Consider the following 23,727-nt stretch of genomic DNA (forward strand, 5'->3'; position numbering starts at 1 on the left):
GGGGCTCCTTGTTCCCAGAAATGCCACCGTGTTCTTGACTGAGTCAGGCTCTAGGGAACACCACTGGAGCTCCTAGGAGCACCACCAGGAATTCCAACAGCAACATCTCCTACCCAGACCAACTATCGCTTCTCATTTCTGCCAGGTGTATCCCAGCAGCAATGTACCTGCCTAGGTTGGGAGTTACTGAGCCTTTAGGGAAAGCTTTTCCCTCCAGCACTGGGCTTGAAGCCTTGTCCCAGGGTAAGACAAAAATGACACGTAGCAAGCACATGCAGATAAAGGAAATCACAAAGTAGTTCATAGTATCAGTTCATGAAACCTATCTGGAAAGCCCTTTGCAGGAACAAAATCCAATGCCATGAAAGGATCCACAATCTGGCTCTCCCCATCAGTTTATTGTAGATGTTTCACACCACATATGCATAGAAGCTCTCCTTTACTGGATGCTGGACTATTTGCAGGCCATCCTTCACAGAATATTACTTGGATTATCTATCTGAAAGTCAAAATGTGGACTCTACAGTGTATCACAGGAAATTGCATCAGTGAAGTTAATAATTTAATGTTTTCTGGAGGAAAATATCATTATTCTTGAGGGAAGCCCACAGAAATGCATACCTGACAGAGCTCATCTAGACTGCCTTAGGATGCTTCAGTGCTTCACATTAACACCACTGACTGGCCTTCCTATACCAAATTTATGATTTTAGGTATAGAACAAAAAGAAATTTAAGATTAGCAAACAGAACACGTTACAAGAAGGCAAACCTCTATAACTTATCCTCTCAGGCATTCACAGCCTAAAGCAATGAAAGGAAGTACTAAGGGAGTGAAATCTGACAGCTTGTTTACATTGTGAGGTTCATATGAATCCATATCTTTGCACAGATTAAAAAAAAATACTCTGTCTCTTAAAAGAACTCTTCCCAACAACAAAATACAAATCAAGCAATTGTCTCTTCTCTACCACCACTTTGAAAGACACTTAGGAAAGGTTTTCATTTCTCTTCCAGAGATCTCTGTCGATGCACCTTTGTGGGAAGAGACTTCCAGCAGCACATACTTTCTTAGGTCCTACCACTGAGGTGACTGGTAGGTACCTGCTGTGCTTGCTTGCATTACACCACCTCCATCACAGTGCTACTCATTCCTCCTAGGAATTTCTCCTATTTTACTACAGCATCTCTAACACAGCATCAAAAACTTGTACACTAATACCAGGATTGAGACAGACATGACAGACACATGTCTAATTTGTATGTTCTAGGGTTTAAGACTTCCTATTCTTCCCCCTGCTCACATATTTCACATGGCTCAATTAAATGGCAGAATGGGACATAGCCAAATGTTCCTTTCTCATTGAAAAAGAGACAGCTATTTAAAGTATGTTGTTATACTAGCCACATTTCATCACAGAAAATGAATACCTATAATTACAATATCTGTGATTATACAATGTCAAACATAGAAAAAATAAGCACTCCAACATTTTGAGGAAAAAATTGTAACCTGTATTATCCACATTCAGGCCAAAAATTCTGGATCTTGTCCCAGCTTCAGAAATAAAATATATCCAGCAGTAATTGAAAAACAAATTAATTTGATTATAATCTTCCCACACTCTAGCTTTTGCATTCCTCAGCTATGTGGCAAACAGACGGAAAAATCCCATTACATGCACCAGGAGACAAATTTTTAAGGTATCTCTGCAAACATCAGTTATCTTTACACTTAGATATTTCTGGCCTTGGAGCTTGAGCCCTATTGCATTACATCTGTGAAATATTTGGCCATTCATTCATAATGCATTTTGACAGTGGCAGTGGAGTCACTGATCAAAAATACTGCTGGGCTTGTGGGTTTGCCTTCACATTCAGATGGTGGCAGCCCTGGCTTCCTTTTCACCTGATGTCATTTGTGAGGGTTTGAAAGTTTGTCCACGAGGAGCTGAGCAGCTGGAGGCAGTGGTGGGGACACACACCTGGAGTGAGCCAGAGCCTGGCAGAAGGCTATACATAATGCCATACAAGGCCATACATATAAGTTATGTATAATGCCAAAAATCCCCTCCAACACCTGAGAGGGTGCAGAGGCCATCCCAGCTCACAGCACCTCCCTAACACCAAACTTGGGCAGATACAACCCTCCTGTAACAATCCAGGCAGAAATGAGAAGGGATAATTGGTCTAAGGAAGAGGTGTTGCTGCTGGACCTCCTGATGAGGGAGCTCCCAGTAACATTCCTCAGGGCATGAGTCAGCCAAGAAAACAGTGGCATTTCTGGGAACCAGGAGCCCCCTATTACTTGTTGGGATATTCACACTATTTTCTCCAGATCATGCTCTGTCTTCTTGTAGCTTGTGGGGCTTTGATGGGCAGGTGTGGAACACAGGTTGTGAGAGAACTGTGCTATCATTTGCCCTCAGCTAGAAACCACAGGTTTCCCTCTCACTGAATGATATGAAATTCTGTCAATTGACTCTTTCTCCATAAGTTACCAAGATGCCTTTATATTACTTGTATATAGCCCTATTGATTTTTTTCAGTACTTAAATGCTCCAAGAAAATCAATGTTTCAGCAAATAGAGTGAAGCAGAAGTATCACAGAATCCCATTTGCCATTCCAGTATCAGAGATCATGGTTAATTTAAAGGAAATAACTTGTAAGATGTGGGATGATGGATTTAGAGAAAAACTGCAGAAGACACAGAAAATGGGTGAGTGGAGAGGCACGAAATTAAAAACAAAAGAGAAAAAGATACACTGAAGATAAAGACAGCGGCTGTGGATACCACTTAGTTAATTTTAGCAATCCTAAACTTAGTTGTCTACTCCAAGATAATAATTTTAGCTCTCTGCATGTAGTGAATAGAGAGCAGGAGCCATCTCCACAGAGAATTCAGCCTAAGGCAGGACAATGCATCACACATTTCTTCACCTATCCCAAAGTCTACACTCAGAGGGGATGTGTAACTTTTGTGTTTTAACAGCACTGGAGTTGATAAAGATCATGCATCATTTTGAGTGTTGTACCTATTTAATAGAAGGCCCTCTAACTCAACATTTTTTTGTTTTGAAGATAAGAACGATTTGGTTTTCTTGGAAAAAACTGACATTTCTTTGTGTCAGAGGAAAGATTTCCTTATAATTGCTTATGAGCAGGTCCTGGTCTGAATATTCAAATAATTTATGAGCACAAAACCTATTTATTTGTTGTATTTTATTAATAATGGGCCAAACTTATCACTAGTACGTTCTCATGTATTGCCATTCACTTCTAAGTTGCTACATATGCTTACACAGCAGAGAATTAGGCCAGCTACAGTCAAATGCTTCATTACTAGTCAGGTCAGACAATAAATCAGGTCTTCTGTTTGCAAAATACTGCAATTTGTGTCTAATGACTGGAAGAATTGGTATATAAAGTAATTATCAAAACTGGAAAGCAATTATCTCCTAGATGTGCAAAACCTCATCTGAAATTTGAACTTCAAAAGAGAAAAAAGGATGGCAGGTGTAAAGGCTTTCTGCCTACCACTTCCTTCTCACACATACCAAGAGTTTTGGCATATTTTATACACAAGGACATTCCATTGCCCCAAGACTCCGAAGATTTCTGACACCTACCAACCACTCTGAATTTCCTCAGTGACTTTGTCAACTTTTATACACAACCAGTTTGCTAAGTTACCATCCTTTCTGCATTGCTCATGACACATGTTGTCAAAAAGATAAGAAACATGATCCTATCTACAGCTTCTAATTAATACACAAGTGTTCTAAATAATTTGCCTAAAGTGTCAGTTTCAAAAAAAATCTAATTAGCTGTCTCCTCTCTGTATTTTAAGTGATGAGTCTACTGCACATATCTGCAGGTGACCTATTATTTCCCACAAAACAATCACAGCCCAAAGGAAGCCCCCAAAGACAAACCACACATGGGATGTCTAGTCCAGCTGTTTCAGAATTAGAACAAACACCCCAGACTGAGATTTTTTGACTGTGAAAGAGGTGAGCTTTCACAATTTTACCCAAGTTTGTTTCCCTCACATTCCCAGAAATCCCTTATTCACTGCTGAGATACAGCACACAAACTTCCAGAAAGAGGAGCCTTCCCTCATGGGAAGTTAGGTGTGGGATCAGAAGTTGGTTCATAACAGAGCCCTAGTTTCAATTTCAACACAAGTGTCTGTTTCTTATGAAATGACTAATATTAATCACCTAAAGCTAGTTGGCTGAAGTGGGGTAAGAACACTTAGATGTTTAAAAATATTTTTATTTTACAATCTCTTCTTTAGTTTGTACATCCGACAAAGAGCAGAGGATGCAGAAAGCTTGCTGAAAAATATGGATTACTGCCCTACCAGTGCAAGTCCAAAAAACAAAGCATGGGCTGCACATAAACTGGGTATCATATGCTCCTTTACAGTTATAAGGCAGTGTAATTTCTGGAGGTACTCATTAGACTATGTGGAATCAAGTTGCTGTCTGCAAGGTGCACCTTGCACGCCTCCTGTATTACTTACTATTTCGTTTCTGCTGAAGATGCTCCTTGGGGAAGACTCTTGCTCTGTTCATCAGAAGCCTTCAAAAGACATCAAAATGGGGAAAAGAAAAAAAGACAATTCACTCTAGGTCAATAGGAAAGTTCTTTGAATTATAGAATAACTATTAAAATGTCAGTATGGTTTTTTCACACAAGCACCAGTCTAGATTACATTTGAACTACCTGTTCTATAGATTTCTATTTTCTAGCATAGATTTCTATTTATTTCATTGCCTGAGTTGCAGCTTGCACTTCTGCACAAGCTTTGGGCCAATGCAGTGCTGGGAGAACTGAACAGTCTGTGAGCAGCTTTCAGACATGAATGTAGTGCTTCTGTGGCAGGATGAAGTTCTGGGATTTAAAAGTCAGAGAAAATGAAATTTTCAGCTCAGAGGAGGAGTGACTCCAAAACACTACAAGATGCAATCTTTAAGATAGTGATCTCTTGACAGTTTAAGTGCTGTGTGCCATAGAGTGTGGGGGTAAATAACAGTTTCTAATTTCTCAGAATTGTTTTGATGGGGGAATTACACATTCTTTGGAAATTCTAGCGGCCATGAAAATCTTTGTATAACCTTACTTAGGACAGTATGGAGAAAAAGCAATATTAGATTAAATACTCATAAAATATTCTAAGAGCATAATAAATAAAGTAACCTCTTAAACTGCTATCTATTTGGTATACTTTTCTTTACTCATTTGTTTAGAGTACAAGTAGTGATGAAAATTGACTATTTCTTCAAAAGAGCATTCTGAAAACTTAACAAATGAAAAGTTATATTTTAGTATGCAGTTAGATGTTTTCACTCTTTATCTTACTATTTGCAGTTAGATTTCTTTACTACATACTCTTCCTGAATCTTGCTAAATAAATATTCATGCTCAAGACAGGGGTGAGAGGAGGCACATATTTGATTGATATCCCAGAAGAATGAGATTTTGGCTGTGAAAATGTGATTAGATTGATCTCTCCCCATCCAGGAAAAAAAATGCATTTATAAATCAAAGTTACTATATAATTTGCTTACAGGTATCCAATGGAAAAACAATCCTCATTGTCAGTTATATATTTCCATTTATATTTTAAAAACTATTGATTCTGAGGGATGAGGAGAGTATTTCTCTGTGCTTCATTATTCCAGGTGACACATGACAAATTATGTTTTTCCATGAACTTTCATAGAGTCTCTTTCAGAGAAGACTCCTCCTTCAGTGCTCAGCTGTTAATCCAGTTTTTTTACTGGAAGAAATGCTATAGCAGAAGATGAAAAAAGTGCCTATGAGCATGTTAATCACGGAGTGATTGATGCTGCCATTACAAGGAAAGGTTAGATAGCATCCTCAGCAGTTTTCACCACTATTTACAACACGGTGCCAGTCATCCAAACTAAGGACTGATCAATGCACAGACTTCAAATTAATTTAATAAAAGTCCTCTGAATGTAATGGCAAGTCTGATAGCATTAATCTATTTTTATTTCCCCTCCCTCTTTCAGCACATTGCTGATGTCTGAAGACATCTGAAACTTATGAGACTTTAGAAAGAGATTGAGTCATTAGAGATTGTCCAAAGGAGGGCAGTGAAGATGGCGAAGGGTCTGGAGGGGAAACCACATGAGGAGCTGCTGAGGTCACTTGGTCTGCTCAGCCTGGAGGAGACTGAGGGGAGACCTCATTGCAGTCAGCAAGTTCCTCATGAGGGGAAGAGAGAGGGGAGGCACTGATGTCTTCTCTCTGGTGCCAGTGACAGGACCAGAGGGAATGGCCTGAAGTTGTGTGAGAGGAGGTTTAGGTTGGTTATTAGGAATAGGTTCTTCATCCAGAGGGTGGCTGGGCACTGGAACAGCTCCCCAGGGAAGTGGTCACAGCACCAGCCTGACAGAGCTCAAGAAGTGCTTGAACAACACTCTCAGGTCCATGATGTGGCTCTTGAGGATGGTTCTGTGCAGGGCCAGGAGCTGGACTCGATGATCCTTGTGGGTCCCTTTAAACTTGACATATTCTGTGACTCATGGTCAGACTACCAAAGACAGCTTCTCGCTCTGGCTCCCTACACACATCCTTTCTCATACTGGCATCAGCCACTACGAAACCCACCTAAGAAAGCAGACAAAAAGGCAGTAGCCAATATAACAAAACAGGAAAAAATTTAAATTATCACCTCTACAATTTCTTCTGTGAAATAGTTTCACAGAATTCTTTCCTGCTGCATTGTTAACATGACTACATGTATCTTTACTGGAAAATATGTGAATTCTGGAATGTGGGTACACTACTAATGGAAGCACTATTGTGATATGAATTGAAAAAGACAAAATTTTTAGAACTTCTCTGAATGCACTTATCTTCATAAAATACTTGAAAGTAAATATATCCATTGAATCAAAGAGCAAGTAACTACTTCTACATACTATACCTTCTTTAATAATTTGTTTGATTTCCATATATCTTTTTATTGTCACCTGTAAAAAATAATCACACCTGAATAGTAAGAAAAGAAAGAATTAAAGAAATTATCATTCTAATAAAATTATCTTCTTTCAAGTCCAGGATTGCATAGTTTATTTTCTTTATGCTAATTTATTCAACAATTAGAAGGATCAGTATTAACTTACCAGTATTTTAGTTCCTTTAAGTGATTTAACTGATATAACTAAGCACTGCTTCTTTTTATTAGACAGTATAACAAAACTGTTCTGCAGCAATGTAGATCTTAAATATACCAGGGCAGCGGGTGTCCCTTTCCATCTCCATTACTGATTTTATTAACATCAGTGTAATTGCTCTGAAGCAATAACCCATGACCAGAGTTTTACCAGTTACATTTCTTTCCAGTATTGAACACATGATTTTCTAGTTAGCTGAAGACAAACCTCCTTGTTCTCTAGCCCATCTTTTCCAGGTTAGTCCAACTATTTTCTTGAATAACACTTTTAAAACTAAACCAGCCAAGCTGCTACCTGATAAGTAATCTTTTGTGGTCATTTAGAAGGCCATAACTGAGTACTACTGTGGTCTGAAAATGCTTTCCTTTCCTTAGCTCTTCAAAGCTGTTGTGAGAAGCTCTCCTTCCACAAACACTAACAGAATTACCAATGTGCTGTTTCACTAAAGGCTTGCTGGAATTGCAAACTCATTAAGTGTTTTTCACTTGTAGTCTCAACCCAGCCAATGATTGCACAATTGCTCAGTGTACATATTGCAGTGGTGTCTGAAGTGGGTCACGGTCATGTCAAGCATTCAGAGATCATGTGGGGTGAAAAGCACAGAGCCAGTTGCAGTTCATCTCCCTTTCACTTTATCATGGACAATGAGTCAAAATACAGCAATGAATTGCAAAGAAAGAGCTGACAAATAGTCTTGTATAAGAGATATTTAAAACTAAAATAAACGGAAAGGGAATCAGGTACATTCTCAACAACCATATGCAACACCACACTCAATTCAGGTACTTAATTTGGGTGGCAGAAGGACGGTATTTAAGTCATAATACAGCTCTCATGTGCTATAAAGTTTAAATGTTATCAGACCACATCCCTATCTTTAGCAGGTACCCAAACTTTAGCAGGTTTCCTGCTATCACTCCTTGAGATCCCAACAAGTTTCCCTTTCTTCCAGTCATGCGACCAACACACAGTGTTAATGCCTCCAATCTCTTCTGAGACAGAAGCCGAGGTTTGCAAACCCTTCTGCCTTCTGTGTGGCTACCTGTGAGCAGACTTGGTTGTATCCAGTGGTATGTCCCCTTGCAACAATGCAGGACAGCCTTGCAAAATGAAAGGATTTACACAAGAATGTGGGGGGAAAAGAACTAAAGTAAAGATTTCATGTGCATCCATGGCTGTGAGTCCAAGTGCTCCCAAGTTTGGGGCCTCCTGGGTAGCTTTTCTTTCTAGCTGACAGCCTCCTCTTCAATTTTAACTCTGATCCAGGGGGTCACCATCCTGTTTCTGGCACCATAAGAAAATGCCAGTCACTAATATTCCATTAAATCTTCAAAGAAATTCTCTTCACGGTTACCTGCAATTAATCCGTTTCAGGCTAGAAACGCTTCCTATCCTTTATTTTTCACCTTCTTCATTTAGCAGAACTAAACTCCCCTGTCCACTCAATCACAGTGCAGAGAGAATAGAAAAAATGTCTCCCAAACATATTTAGCAAAAGTAACCCCCATATTCTGCACCAGTTAATAGGAATCTTTCCCAAGGAAAGACCTTATTTGATTTTGCATTGTACATTATGATGTCCTACCTATAAAGTTTAAAGCAAAGAAACACTGCCAACTCTTTTTTTTTCATATTTACTGCTATGCATTATCCATTAAGGCAGAAAAACTGCTCCACTTACCTTTTGCAGCAGGGCATACAAATTCCTTTATCAGACAAAATATGATAGGCCACTTTGGCTTTCCGATTCTCACTACCCCTCACAATAAATCCCACAACGTACTGCAGCCTTAAAAACCCTTTCACAATTCTGTTTTTCATGCATGAGGTGTAAGAATCACACAGAGAGAGGCCAAAGACATGATTCTGTGTAGGGGCCTCCTCATTTGTATGCAGCAGACCAGATTCCCACCAGCTTGTACCTAAATGTCGCTCCTAATACTTAGTTATCACAGGAAGATAGCCAAGGTGATTTATCTTAACCATGAAGGCAAAATATTACTATGTTTCATGAGCAAAAAGGCACATTTTGACCCACTTGTTTTGAAATAGATGAAACTATAAACATATATAATTTTTCAGCTGTTCTTTCATTTCAGCAAGCTATGTGTTGCTGCTAAGGACATCAGCACTTGAAAAAAAAAGGTTCTTTGGATACAGTCTCCTAGAAAAGTAGAATTTTTAGAAGTGCAATTTCTTGTTTGCTGTCAATCAGGAAATGTCCATAGGTGGTTCATAAAATCTTTTTGAAATTGAGGGTTGCAAATTATGCTTATGAGCACTGTTGGACAGAACTTCTAGATCTCAAATTTTCACTGAACAAAGGGCCAAACTAACTCATAAAATTAATTTATTTTGCCATATCCTTATAAATAATAATCTGGTCATTACCTTACCAAAATTTTGAGGTCAGTGGCAAGAAATCTCTTTGTTCTCTGTACTGACCCCCTTCCTGGAGCCAAGAGACACGGAAACACACCTCAAGAAAATATATCTCCAACTATTAACTCAACCATTGTCTTCAAAACCCAAAGTATGTTAACAAAAACTGCAAATAAAAAATATATATTAAAAGGCCTCCCTACCAACTACTAAAATTGAGAATAATTAGGAACTTTGAATAACACTATACAGTCTCACAGGAGCTGCAGATCAATGCAGTAAAATAGGTCCAAAAACCCAAAGTGAATTTTAAAGGAAGATCATAGTTTATCTGATACAAGGGCCTTCAAACCCTCCGTCTCTTTCAAGAGTCTGGCTCCTAGCAAGGAGGAAAACTTTCCCAAGCGAAGACAGCTTGGCTGAATTCACTATAGAGCTGCTGTGTCCTCACACAAACTTACCAACAACAGAATAGGCAACCAGCACTTCTTGTCTCTCATCACCATGACCTTCATCTGTCCACTTCCCCTCCTAGAGCCAAAATTGCCTTATTTGAGCCAATCAAAGGGATCAAAGGATTGTTTGGGGCTGGAAAAAACTCTTGTAATCATCAAGACCTACCATTAACCCAGTTTTGCCAAATCCATCACTAAACCATGTCACCAAATACCACTCTACACATCTTTTAAATACCTCCAGGGATGGTGACTCCACCACTTCCCAAGGTTGTCTGTTCCAATGCTTGACCATCCTTTACGGAAGCAACTTGAGGCTATTTCCTCTTGTCCTGTCACTGTTACCTGGGAGAAGAGACCAACCCCCACCTGGCTACAAGTCTCAACTGTTGTAGAGAGTGATGAGATCCCATCCTCAGCCTCCTTTTCTCCACGCTAAACAACCCCAACTTCCTCAGCTGCTCCTCATCAGACTTGAGCTCCAGAATCTTCCCCAACTCCACTGCCCTTCTCTGGAGATGCTCCAATCATTTTGTTCTTATGGAGCATAAGCAATGCTACTTCACTCTATGTAGAAAGATTGCCATCAATGCTCAGACTTTGGAACATGGCTTGGTTACAGCAATGCATTGCTCACATCTTCATTTTACCTTTATATAGAAACAGCTCAACGGGGACAAAGGCAATTCCCTTTAATCCAGTCCATAAGCTGTCCGCTTTGTCATTGCCTTTTGTTGAGCAGCCATTCTGATTTTTATTGCAATCTTACAAAAAAGCATTTGCATGGATTTTTTCATACTTTTAACAGTAGTTCAGTCATTTAAATCCAAGGTAAAAGAAATCAGTGTTCCAGACTCCCAAAGGCCACCATGATTCACATGCAAAGTATGTCTGCCTATTTCACTAGTATTTCTAAGAATAGTTACTATCTGCCAATTTACACACAAATCCATCACCAATGGGGAGGTCATATGCCAACAGCTTATTTCTCTCCTGTCTTTAATTTAGATTTGTAACAGTATTTTTTTCACAGATAAATACAAGTTGGCAAAATACTGGTCATACTGCAAGGAGTTTCATTTTCCTTAGTGGAAAGTAGATGCCAAATTGTGATAGAATGCCAGGAGGCCATAAAAACAGAATTATAAGTCCACAGATATTCCATGGTAAATTGACTAAATAATTTTTTTTCCCCCGCCAGGGGGATTATAGCTGAATTGCTGCATCTGCAAAATCCAAAGTCCTTTGCTGCTACAAAATTATTTTCTGCTTGGGTCCAAGGTTTATGGTAGTTGGCTTCCAAGTCCCAGAAAGCCATACATTATTTAGAAATCTTTCAGTATAAGTCTGCTATGAATACATTAACTGTTCTCTTACCTTCAGAACTCATTAGCAACAGGAGCAAGTCTTCTAATGCTATTTTCCACTATATACCCCTGCATATGCTGAACCTGCTGTGCCACTCAAAAGTGCTGTGTTTCCAATGCTAGCCTTATTTTAAACAGTGAATTTAAAAAACAAATTGACTATAGGGAAAAAAAATCTTTAAAAATACCCCCAAAGCATGTTGAGCCAGTAGATAGATATCCATTGGTCTTCGTGAACTCTGCCTAGATGCAGGGATTTATTGTCCAAACACTGCAGACTTTTTAGCCTTGCTTCTGAGGAAATGGAGAATTACAAAATCACATTGTATGGCATTTGTCAATCCTTCCTTCCTTAGCCACCCTTGAACCTCTTGGCCAGTTTTAAGCAACTTTGGCAGCTGGATTCAGGGAAGAAAGAGCTCTCAGAGGCAGAAGTCCTGACAGGTCATGTGAAAATTAGAGGCTGGGTAGATACAGAAGACAGAGAGGAGTATTTTGCCCACCCTGGGAGACAACAGTCTGTTGTCTGTCCCCACACACCTAACTCACATCAGCCACAGCCTGAGCTGATGTTTACCCACCAGGCTGGGAAAATAGAGCAAATAGGCATGCTGCAAGAGCTGAGAGGGATTAGAGGATGGAGGACACAAACCCACACAAACCCAAGTTCTTACACTGAGGCTGCTTGGTTTTTCATAACTCTTTTCATAGACAACATTGGTGAGTAGAAAACTTATGCTTTAATTTGTAAGGCAAACATGTCTATAATTATGAAGTAGTATACTCTGCCAGGCTGGTTATATGAAATAGGCAGAGTCTGGTCATATGGGGCCAAATAGTATAAACTGGAGTCATTCCACCAAATTCACTGGAAAAATGGCACTCTGCCCTGGAAAGGATCACAGACCTCATGGAAACCAAGGAACACTGGTGAGAAGCGAGACCAAGTTGGGATGGGGGCCTCCTTTCCCTGCAGATCCCAGCAGCGCAGCACCATGGCTTGCTTGTGAGCAGGCAGGATACTGTCCCTTCCTGGGCTCAGCAGCAACCCATTCAAAATCCCTCACCAGAGAGAGAGGCCACTGACATGTTGTATTGGAGCAATTTAGACCAGAACTCTATGGGAATTCTTAATTGCTGTACTTCGGCTCTGCCTTTGTGTTTTGCTATGGACTGCACAGATAGGCAAGCTTTTATAATTGTAAGCACATTTTACATAGATATAGGCATATATACATTTCTCCTCAATGGTAAATTCAGTCTTAGGTACTGAGAAAGCAGAGTGCAGTGATCTGCTTTTAGCTGGTTAAGCAGTCTGAAGTGATCCAAGAAAGAGAAATCAAGAAAAATAGAACATTATTTCACTCTTCAATCAGTTTGCCTAGTTACAAGGCTCTTGCCAAACAAAAACGTAATATCTCTGCTAAAATTAGGATATTAGTTCTAATTACCAGGAACACAAAAATCTTAAAATTCTGAAGCTAAACTGATAATGTTGCTATGGAAATAAGCTTAATTACTACAGACCAGCCAACAAATTTCTCAATGCTGCTATCTTTATAAGCTACCTCCGCTCCTGAAAATTTGTGGTTTTTTCCTCCCCCAAATGGGAGTAAATATCTCTAGTGTTAACAGTAATTAAATTCAGACATTCCAAGTCTGAGGCTATTCTGAGAATTGCTTCACAGAGGCTAAAGCAAGAGAAACACAAAGCGCAGTGCTTCAGTGTAACCATTCCAAACAGTCAAAACCACATTTTTATCAATATACTAATTCAAACACACCAGGCAATGCAAATTCTCCCTGTACATAACAATGAATGCATGCATGCTCGTCCCACACTTTTTTCCCCCTCCCTCACACAGGAGGAAAATTTATGAGAAGGAGAGCCAGGCAGCAGAGGCTTTTCCTGCACTCCCCAGACTTTGGTTACCAATTACTCCTTATGAATACGTAACTGTGCATATGGAGGCACACGTGCCTATGGATATATGCACGTGAATGTATGCACACAAGAAAAAGATCATTCATGAGCAGACTCTGGCATTTTGCTTTCCCACAGCAGGAAGCCCCACGCTCCAGCTCAGGGATGGGCAGCTGGCAGGGCAGAGGAAAGGCAGCAGGGCTGCAGTGTGACCATGACTCCATATGCTGGACACTGCAGGGTAAGGGCCCCAGAAGGGAAAAGCTGGGGATGGAGGGGGCAGAAGACAGGCAGGAGACCCTGGTCCAATCCAAGAATTGCCCAGCTGCAGGGGCTGAGACAGAGCTGGCCCTGCAGGTCTTGCATACCCCAATAAGAAGAACTCTACTCCCTGCCCCTTTCTGAAGGGACTTTAGCTCCCTGGGTGTGCCTATTCATCCTGCTGGAAAGACAGCCATGCCTACACCCAGCTGGGGCAGCGACACGTGATGAACATGCCCCACTGGCTACCAGCCCACAGGCTGCAAAATGCAGATAGTCAAAGTGAACTCCACAAACACTCAGTGGCTGAAAATCCTTCCTTTCCAGCATCTGGAGGTAGGCTGCAAATTTTCACTGATAGAAAAAGAACTCAAATTTATCAGATAAGTTGTAAGCTATAAGTCATGAATAATTTAAGCAGTCTTAATAAACAGCTGAAATCAGAAAACCCACAAGGAGAACATTTTACATTAACCCTTAACATTAACATTAACCCTTGTTGGGTTAACAACATTAACCATTAACATTAACCCTTGCTGGTGGCCTGCAATACAAACTAGCTTACATCCAATCTGACAAAAGTCACTCTGCTGACTTTAGTTTAATTACTCCTAATTTATACCAGTCTGAAAGCAAAATAATTTGTTTAACTTCCCAAAGGATAAAACTAGTGCTCAGTTCAGAAACGTTAGCTTTTTAAAAGATTCTTCATTCATATTATTTTCCAAAGATTTTCTTGAATCTGTTTAAAATCAATGCATGCTTGCCAAATTGTACACAGTAATAATTCAGAGATAATTGGTCTCAGAAAACCTTTACCAAAAATTGAAGTAAAAATCCCTCTAGAATTCTGACACTCTGAAACCACATTTAGACGACAGAAAATGTTTTCTAATTGGTTCAGAGTTGAGGAAACACATTTGCTAGTTACTACATATTTTTTCCTTGGTGAAACCATGGAAGGTACATCAGCCCAGAGGAACTTAAGCCCAGAGGAATGAACCAATTATCTGGTCTGACCTCTGTATATGAGGAGTTATTAAATTTCATTCATTAGCTCCCTAATTGAGCCATAAAAGTAGTGACTTACTTCCAGTTGGAATTTCAATGGTATCAGCTTTCAACTATTAGTCCTTGACAGTCCTTTCTTCACCAGTCTTTTACTGTCACTATCCCTTTATGGCTGAGTTTATATATGACATCAAGCCACCTCTCAGGCTTTCTTTGAGGTGTTCAGTGCCTGTAACTGTGTTTTCCTATTTCCATGGTTCCTTTCTGCACCTTTGGTTTTGATGTTCTTTTTAAAACAAGGATAAAAATTCTTCAAAGAAAGGCAAAAAACATCTATTTTTTTTTCTTCCCTGTAGTTTTTACACCCAGTGACTAAAATAAGCATTTGGCTATAACCTCACTGGAATGCTTCAGCTTTCCCCAAATATTTGAAGAGAGCAAAAGTAGCATCCCATAGAACTTGTTTCTGTAGCCAGGTGGATTGCTTCAGGCTAACTGGCTGCATTAAACATAAGCAATTCCTCTTCCTCTACCTTAGGCTTCCTAAAGGATACTCAATGTCTATCTGATGCAGAGGATAAGTTCTGCTGGAGACAATGTTGAGTATCCCATACAGACATGTGATTTGTATGATATGAAACAGACTCTGAAAATACATCTGCAGAGTTTAACTTCCTATTATTTTTAGCAGCACAACTGTTGACATCAGTGCAAAAAGCAGGTGCTGCTTTAAGAGTCCAGCAGCGTCAGCAGCCACCTGCACTGAGGTGTTTCTCAGCAGCAAATCCTCTCACTGGGTCCAGAGAGGCAGCATGCACTCCATGTGAAAGGAAGAAATACAGCTGATGTGCTCTTCATTACTTCAGCTGCTGCTCCTGGAGCAAGTCCTCAGGTCACACACAGCACCCTGCACTGCCTAAGTTGCTGCCTAAGGAGAGATGACCAGGAGGAAGAGGGATGGTGCACTAGCACAAGTGTCTGAAGAGGCAGAAGGCAGGTTTAAACCACACTGGGTGTCATGCAGAAATCTTCAGGTTAGCAGTTCACAAGCTACTTCTGGACTCTCCTCAGACACTGACTATCTTATAACCCATTAGTTTATTTCTAATTAGCACATAAATGCAGCTCTCCAGCCTACGGGCCTTGCTGTGGCAGGGACATCCAGGGTATCTGCAGCTGCAGCTATGGGAAAGCCCAGCCCTCTCACAGGTCTCACAGGGAATGTGCCCCAGTAAATAAGGGGCAGGAAAACCCATCCCTGAAGGAAGCAAATAACACCTGATCTCCCCCCAGGGCCAGCTGGGAGAAAGTCTGTAATGAGCTCTCCAAATGCTTCTGCTCACAAAGCTGTAAGGAAAAGACACTTTTCTCAGCAGTCACTAATATACTGAGCCAAACAGTGAGTCCTCCCTGCCAGCTTCTGAGACATATGTAAAGCAGTCTCCATAGTCTGCAAAGGTAAATTTTGGCCAGGTGCATGACATGCACACCAGCTCGGGGGACAGGTCACAGGTGACAAGGCTGCAGCTGGTCAGGAAAACTCATGCTGGCCATGCCCCATCCCCACCAGCAGCCATCCTGCCCCACACCACAGTCTCAGACTTTTGCAGAATAAACTCTTCCAGCACAGGTAAGGGCACCCAGTACACACACCAATCAAATTTGAGTTATCCCCTGAAGCAAGAAGCATGTGATGTGCCTTCCCAGCAAGAAATCAGTCAGGTTTGAGCCCTGCATGCCTCTTTCAGATTTGTTTCTGCCAACACTGCCAGCCAGCCCTCAACTACTTACAGGGACCTCCTTCTCAGCCCCTGTTGCCACAAGAGCAGCAGCCACCCAGGCTGTGCACTCAGGCTGGGAGTCTCTGTCCTCGCTGGAGGTGCAGCAGTTCCACCTGCTCCCTCCTCCTTAAAACAGACCTGTAACTCCCAGCTCCTCACCATGCTGCTCGCTGAGCGATGGCACCGCTCCCAGTGCATCCCGAGGGCAGTCCCTGGGGACAGGGACTCGCACAAGTGGCATCTCTGCTTTCCCTGGGCACTCTCCTCCAACCCACTTGTGCTTTCCCAGGGAAAAAAATGTGCTGCACTGAGGCAGCTGAAAAGTAACAGAATGAATACAGGGTGGGAAGGGGATGGGGGGAGTAAAACTGTGTCTTTAACCTTTTTCTTGACTTGTATTTGGCTTTGAGTGCTCCACTATGCAACTTTAATAGAGATTCCCTGCAGCGGGGTTACATGGTTCTGTGCAAGCACCTGCAGCGTCAGCAGACTTGGAGAGGAGGATGGAGCATGCCTTCTTGGAGACTTTTCCACAGAAAAGTTTCCAGGGCTCTGACATCCCCACTGAGATGACAGGGCACCAATCTTCAAAGGCTCTTCTGAACTCCCTATATGGAGCTGGGTTTATTTACTTTAAGGACATTCATCCCCCACGGCCAACAGGGAGCACAAGGGCTCGAGCTGCTACAAGAAAAAGGTCTGCTTGCCATGACCTTGCATCCCCTGAAATTGTTGGAAAGCTTTCTGAGACAGCTTGGAGTAGTGCACTGGATCAGACAGCTAATTATAAAACTTGACTGACTTTGCAAGCATACCTGACTCCCACGGAGACTGAGAGCAGGGCTCACAGGATTTGTGCTGCGTACAAACATCAGCTGGTTTTCAAATGATCATTATTATCATTTCCCCAAAATCTGCAGCATGCTGAACCCCCTGCTGTGCAAACATGATCAGGCCATCAGGTTCAAAGTTCCATATGATTCCCCCCTTCCCAGGGAAGCATCTTAAAAAAAATCACTTTAAATGCTAACATTTCTTTTTCCACTTTCTTCTCTCAAAAATATTGTTTAGGGAATCTGTAGAACCTCTAAAATCAGGCTGTCATCTTTGGATGTGGGCCATGTTTGGAATTTCTCACCTAGGAAAGCAAATATTTCACTACATGCTGGCCACCTAAATCCAGGAAACTGTGTAATGAAAACTATTTTACAATCTTATCTAAGGTTGCTGCCTCCTATATACTTTATAATTGACATATTTATAATACAAGAGGGATGTAAAATACATCCACCTAGATAGTAGTCAGTCAGTCAAAAAAGGACCAGCACAGCATAAGTCCACAGCAGATTTTAACTTCTGCCTGTTCCAGAGAATAATAGCTGGCTGTCTGGCTCTGCAAGTAATGGATTACACATGCACACACACAGAACACAGACACCTGTGCAAAATGAGTGGTTTAATTCTCTAAGAAAATGTGGGCATTCCCTTAGGCTATTTTTTCCCCTCTATCTACTTGCATAGGCAATACTGAGCAGAATGTGTGGTATTGGAAATTATTACATTCTGAATGACTGATGTAATTGCATTTGAATCTTACCACGACCTCTACATATCCCCAAACCCAAGGCAAATTTAACCAAATGGACTGCTATTCCATTCACCTGCAAAGACGCTTCCCAGATGAATTTTCAAGTCCTTTAAAGTGAGCATAATGTCATGATTCCCTCATTGCCACTCAGTTCAGACTCATCACAGCACTTTCATTACCACCCAGCCAAACAGCAGAGAGTGTTTGCAAATGTTGTTAATGGTATTGCTATACCCTGTATGAAGAAGAGTCAAATGCAATATGCCAGAACTCACCCCAGACTGACAAATAATACCAGCTAACTGTAGCAAAACTGACAAGTCATTTAAGTGCAAAGCACTTTCAAAAATGTCTTATTTAGGCACACAGTGCAGTGGCTCAGAAGTAGCAATCAGCAGTAGGATACTTACCAGCTCAGACCCTGGTGGGTGAGCTGGGAGCTATGGACTTGGCTGAGGAGCCTGCACAAGCAGCACAGAGCACTGCTGCTCAGAAATGGAGCAGCTGCCTTGGAAAGGGAAGAGATGGAGCTCAGCTGGAGATGGAAGCATGCTCTACCTGGCCTGGGCCCACAGCCCCTGGAGGCAGTGGAGTTGGAGCAGGGAGAACAGGCACTTGATCAGTAATGGTGATACAGAACTGAACTGTTATGGGATGAAATTAAGGGCTCCCCACAGCCACTCAGAAATCCAGGATGGACATACAGGCGCCTGTGCCCAAAGCACATGTGCAGCCACTCCTGAGTGCCACGGTGGCAACAGCCTTCAGGGAACTGGGGCCAGGTAAGACCACCTATGAGCTCTCAGGGTGCCCTGAACAACAAAGTAGAAGAGGATATGCCTGGGTAAACCCAGCCACATGGAGTACCTGATTAAGGCTAGCCCTAGAACTCTTTCCTTCTTTATAATGCATAGAGAGTGCCTCAAAGAACAGGCTGCTGCATTTCCTTTAAATTCAGTCCTTGTCTGCAGTATTTATTTGAAACACTTTCTTGATGAGTGAGGAACAAGAAGAATGATAGCAACCATAACAGTGACCTCTGCTTGAGGGAAAGAAATCATTTTGATTAAATGGGTTAAAACTGTTTTGCAGCAATGTTAACCTCTGTCTTTTAGAGATGCCGTATAAACAGCTAGAAGAAAAGATATACTTATTAATGATCAAAACTTTACAGGCTTTCAATTAAGGAATGAAAGAAAATGCTAGCTAGTCACATCTATGTCCTCTGGAAGATTCCAAATAGGGGAGAAATGATAGGACATTTCCAATACTTTTTGGATGAAGAAATTGAGCGCAAGAAAACTAAAAACCTTTCAAGTGACTTTGAATATGCCTGATGAAACAAAAGCAAGTACAAGTAAAGCTTGAAGGCTTTCTGTGTATGCACCTTGCATTTTCTATTTTGCTTCTGGAGTTGCCTCAAAGGGTTTTTTGTGTTTTTTGCAGAGATCAGAAATACAAATAAAAAAAGAAATTAGGAAGAAATATAACAAATGTTGTCACCAGTCTTTTCAAAACCAGATCACAAACTGCATCACTGAATCACCACTTTCATTCCAAAAGCTTCATTCCAGAAGCTCACACCCTTCTATTATTCAAATGAGAACTAAGTTGATAGAAGAGGATGGATGTCCAATGCACATTTTGTTTTCTTCACACACTTTTTTTCCAGAAGCTGCTCTGATACAGCAGAGTTACAAGGGCAGAGACATGCCTCCATTCCTCCTCTCTGCCTTGCAAGGTCTCCTGAGACCCTCAATACAGCTACACTGGACTCTGCTTTGCACAGAGGCCCTCCTACAGGACCCTTAGGTACCACCACAGCCCTGAGCAGAACAGTCGCTGTCATCCCTTGGATTACTCAGGACAAGACCTTTTACCTTCAGGATGTAAATTACCAGCTGTCAAGTGGCTTCAATGGCACTCGCTACACGTGAAGAAGCGCTATAGAAATGTTAATCAATTCTAATCAATACCAGATCCTGTGTCTGAAATGAGCTGCTGGCAGCAAAATGGCAGCAGCAGAGCTGAGGTTCTCCAGCAAACACAAAAGGTACAAAGGGAGAACCACTGGCCCCAAAATATCCCTCCCATTTAAAAGCAGGCAGGCAGGAGTGACACTGAGGAGCTCTGGCACAGCAGGTATCAACCTGAACCAGCTGCCAGAGAGAATGGGTTTTGATTTCCAATGCTATCCACACAATTATTTTCAATAAACAGGATCCCATGTCAGGTCTTTAAACCTGTGCTCCTGTGCTGTCCCTGTACTGCTGGGACCTTCAGCATTGGCCCCAGGGCAGCATCTCCCATGGCAACCCATTCCAAACCCATGGAAAACAGAGCATGTGGTACCCAGGTGGGCGTGAACCCCTGAAAGCACTAATGGCTGTTTCATTTCAAGGAGGGGAGAAGACAGGCTGAGAAGAAAGGTTCATTATTCAGTGGAGGAAATGTGACACGGCCCAAAACTGAATAACAAAAGCACATAGCCAATAAGATACATATTTGAAAGGTAAGCTATTGCTAGCAGAACAAGTCCAAACAGAATTCAGAGAAGGAAGACAGAGCAACCAGACACTTGCAATATGCTCCATACAGTACACTGATGGACAATAAACCTGTCTGAACCAGTACAACAAATTGGATGTGGCTTCCTGCATCTTTCATGGGCCACCAGCTGCCATCTGTATGTTTCCTTATTCATCTATCATTATCTCATACTTATTATAATTGTCACAAGCTTCATGAGAACACCTCTCACAGTGATCCCAGTCTGTCTTCCACATTAAAATCAATGTCAAAATTAGAGTCCCAATGGACTGAGTCTTTGTTATTTCTAATTCTGGGGACAGAATCTTTTTTTTTTACACACAAGTTAAGAAGCAAATGAATTTGATATTAAAATGTTCAAGAAATAATATTTTACTGTAGTATTTGGGAGAATAAAATATTTTTAATAGCACAAAAATATTTCTTGATTTTGTCTTTTACTTGTATTTTTGGTATAATAATTACCTTTTTTAACCTCTCCAAAATCATAAACAAAACTATATTCTTTTATTTTGAACCTCCAGGGCTATCCTGGCCAGTTTCAAAATATTTTTGAATGTTCTATAAAATTAAAAATTCATCCAAACTTCAGAGTTGTGAGTTTGACCCATGAGCATTTTCTGAGGGGAAAAAAAGAAAAAAAGAAATAAACAAAACCCCACACCAGAAACATGTTGGTCAGCTCCTGAAAATATGTGCTTTTAAGGAGTCCCAGCTGGCCTGGCAGGAGGCTTGAAATATTAAATACTTTTAAAAGAAAATAAACCTAATTATCTTTCTAAGCATTCATATCAAAAGATCTTCAATTTTTTGCCTTTCTTACTTCAAAAACAGAGATATATAGATAGAAAAAATGGGATTACTTACAAATTGACACTGAAATTTCAGTTCATAGCTCTGTAATACAGTAGGATGCTTTAAAATCAGAAATCTTTAACAAGTCAGTATTAGATGTGAAGTGTTACTAATTCTGAATTCCTGGTGGTTTGCCGCTTTAAATTAAGTACCAGATGAGATCAGATGAGGAGTGAGTTTTTTTCATTGCTTGCTCATTCTTGTGTATTTATGAAAGTAATTTTCTAAAAGATCCTGGGCAAAACACTGTAGAAATTGAACACACAAAATATTACAGTAAAATACAAAGAGATACAGTATTGTATCTTCGGATAAATAGCTCTATTATTAATTGTGCATCCCAAACAGAAATTAATGCAAATCAATTTTCTTCTGTAAGATATAATTTCATTCATTCCAGTGACCTGAACCACAGAAATAATCATCAATATTTTACCCTGACACCCAGACATCCATTACAGGACCCCATCCACACACTCTTCTTCCAAGCGAGGAGCTCAGTTCTCCTGAATCAATTAATCTCTGTTTACTTACGTGTTCCCCCATCCATAACAGCACTGATTTAGTAAATCCCTTCTAAAACTAAATTTCAACATTAAACATAGAACTCCGACATGTGAGCTGGCAGAATTCATCAGTGTCATATGGATATTCCCCAGCTACAGGAAACAGGAATTTATTCAGCTCAGGTTTATTGCTGGAAGTGTTCCCCTAGCACACAGGCTGCTCAGCTCTGCTGAAGTATGTGGTGTGCACTTTACATCTTGATAATACAATGTACTCCTAAAACCAAAGAGTTCCAGTTCCTGGCTCTAGCTGGTCCTACACACCTCACACAGATCAGTGAGGCCGGTCGCTTTCTGAACAGAACATTTGCAGCAAAAACCTCAAGACACGCTGATTTGAAAACTATCTTTCCACCCTTGTGTATAAAACACACTGAACTAATAAGAAGAGGTGTAACACAGACATCAAACTACTTTTGTTCTCCTTATCCCAGGGCAAAGGTGGGCATAGCCCAAAATAAGGACTCAGCACTCTGCTGATCTGCAGCAGGAGGTGAGGACTCAGATAATTTGCTGCAATAAGTGCAGCTCACTAATTTTTCCTGAACACAAAGAAATGAGCAAGACCAATTTTTGGGGGGGAAAAAAGCCCTACAGAGCAACAACAAATTGCTGAATGTTATGTTAGTGTTTTTCTTAAAGAACTTTGCTCCAGGAGGCATGAGACTAAACAAGAGTGAAAGTTTTCAATTAAATGACATAAGTTTCTATCCTCCATGTCTGCAGAGGAAACCTCCCAAGAGCTCAGAAGACCTCTTGTTTCAGCACGTCACCATCCTAAAAAACAATTGTGATTATCACAGCCTATCTTAAAAAATTAGATTTTACAAATTTTTAACACAACACTTCGCACCAGGGTTAGATTCACTCCCTCTTTGGGTGTCTCTTAATCATATTTTTGATTTCTTCATCATGAGCGCTAGACACTGGGCTTCCATCTTCAGTGAAAGTTGTGACATTGGTGTCTGTATCTGTAGGAGGGACCACCCCAAATCTGCAGGACTTGCAGAAAATTGCAAGATCTACTCGAGTTACCCCTGCCCTGGTGGAAAAAGGTAAAGTGTCATAGCCATTCACTCCCACAAGTAAGCTTTCAGCTGCCTTTTCTCATTTATTTATTTTGAGAAAGCAGATTAGGTCAAAATTTGTGAAGGTCAAAAAATTGTAGACTGCTTCTTTAGCTCATACAATACCGAAATCTGAAAGGAAATGCTAAATTCTCACTACCCCTAGAACCAGGTTTCCATTTAGTTAGAATTTTTTTATCCTTTTCAAATATACACACCACAGCTTGATTTGATACTACCCAGTCACAAACCCCAACTTCACACTAAAATACCTCATCAGCAACTCTTCAGAAAGTCAAATATATTGAGCCACTCCAATTACCTCCAATAAAATTCTTGTGTTTTAATTTGGAACAAAATTTCAAGTTTTCCACTCTGGCAAGAGAGTCTGAGATATTGCAGAACTTAAACAAAGTCCCTGTAATTCTTGGAGAAAGAGGTTTTAGAGTAGTTGCCTTGGTTTAGAAACCCATGCTATGACTTGGAATAGCAAGTACAGACAATCCAAGTGCTAAGTGGAATTAACACCAGTGTTCAAGAGGGTTATGGTCCAAGAAGTCCTGACCAACCCAGGTTTGGGCAACAGCACATTCTGCAACACTTGTGTTTCTACTAAACATTTTCTTGAGTGTTCATAATCTTTCCTCTTGAGCACTGAGAAATGGGGCTCTTCGTGCATATACCTGCCTCCTGCAGTGGGGACACA

The 23,727-nt window shown here is 40.8% G+C and overlaps 1 protein-coding gene across 3 annotated transcripts in view; it reads right to left on the bottom strand.

The window, feature by feature from the left end:
* The window catches only part of MTUS2 (microtubule associated scaffold protein 2), a 265,540-nt gene that overhangs the window by 200,793 nt on the left and 41,020 nt on the right, over positions 1-23,727 (bottom strand). For 2 of the 3 annotated variants that reach the window (XM_030955594.1, XM_030955603.1), the window contains exon 3: positions 4,529-4,587. The exons of the other annotated variant lie outside the window; for it this stretch is intronic. The gene's annotated coding sequence lies outside the window, so the exon portion shown is untranslated. The remainder of the gene's footprint in view (positions 1-4,528; positions 4,588-23,727) is intronic. 3 annotated transcript variants of the gene reach the window in all.

This window comes from Camarhynchus parvulus, chromosome 1 (genome assembly GCF_901933205.1).
Source record: "Camarhynchus parvulus chromosome 1, STF_HiC, whole genome shotgun sequence".
NCBI lineage: Eukaryota > Metazoa > Chordata > Aves > Passeriformes > Thraupidae > Camarhynchus > Camarhynchus parvulus.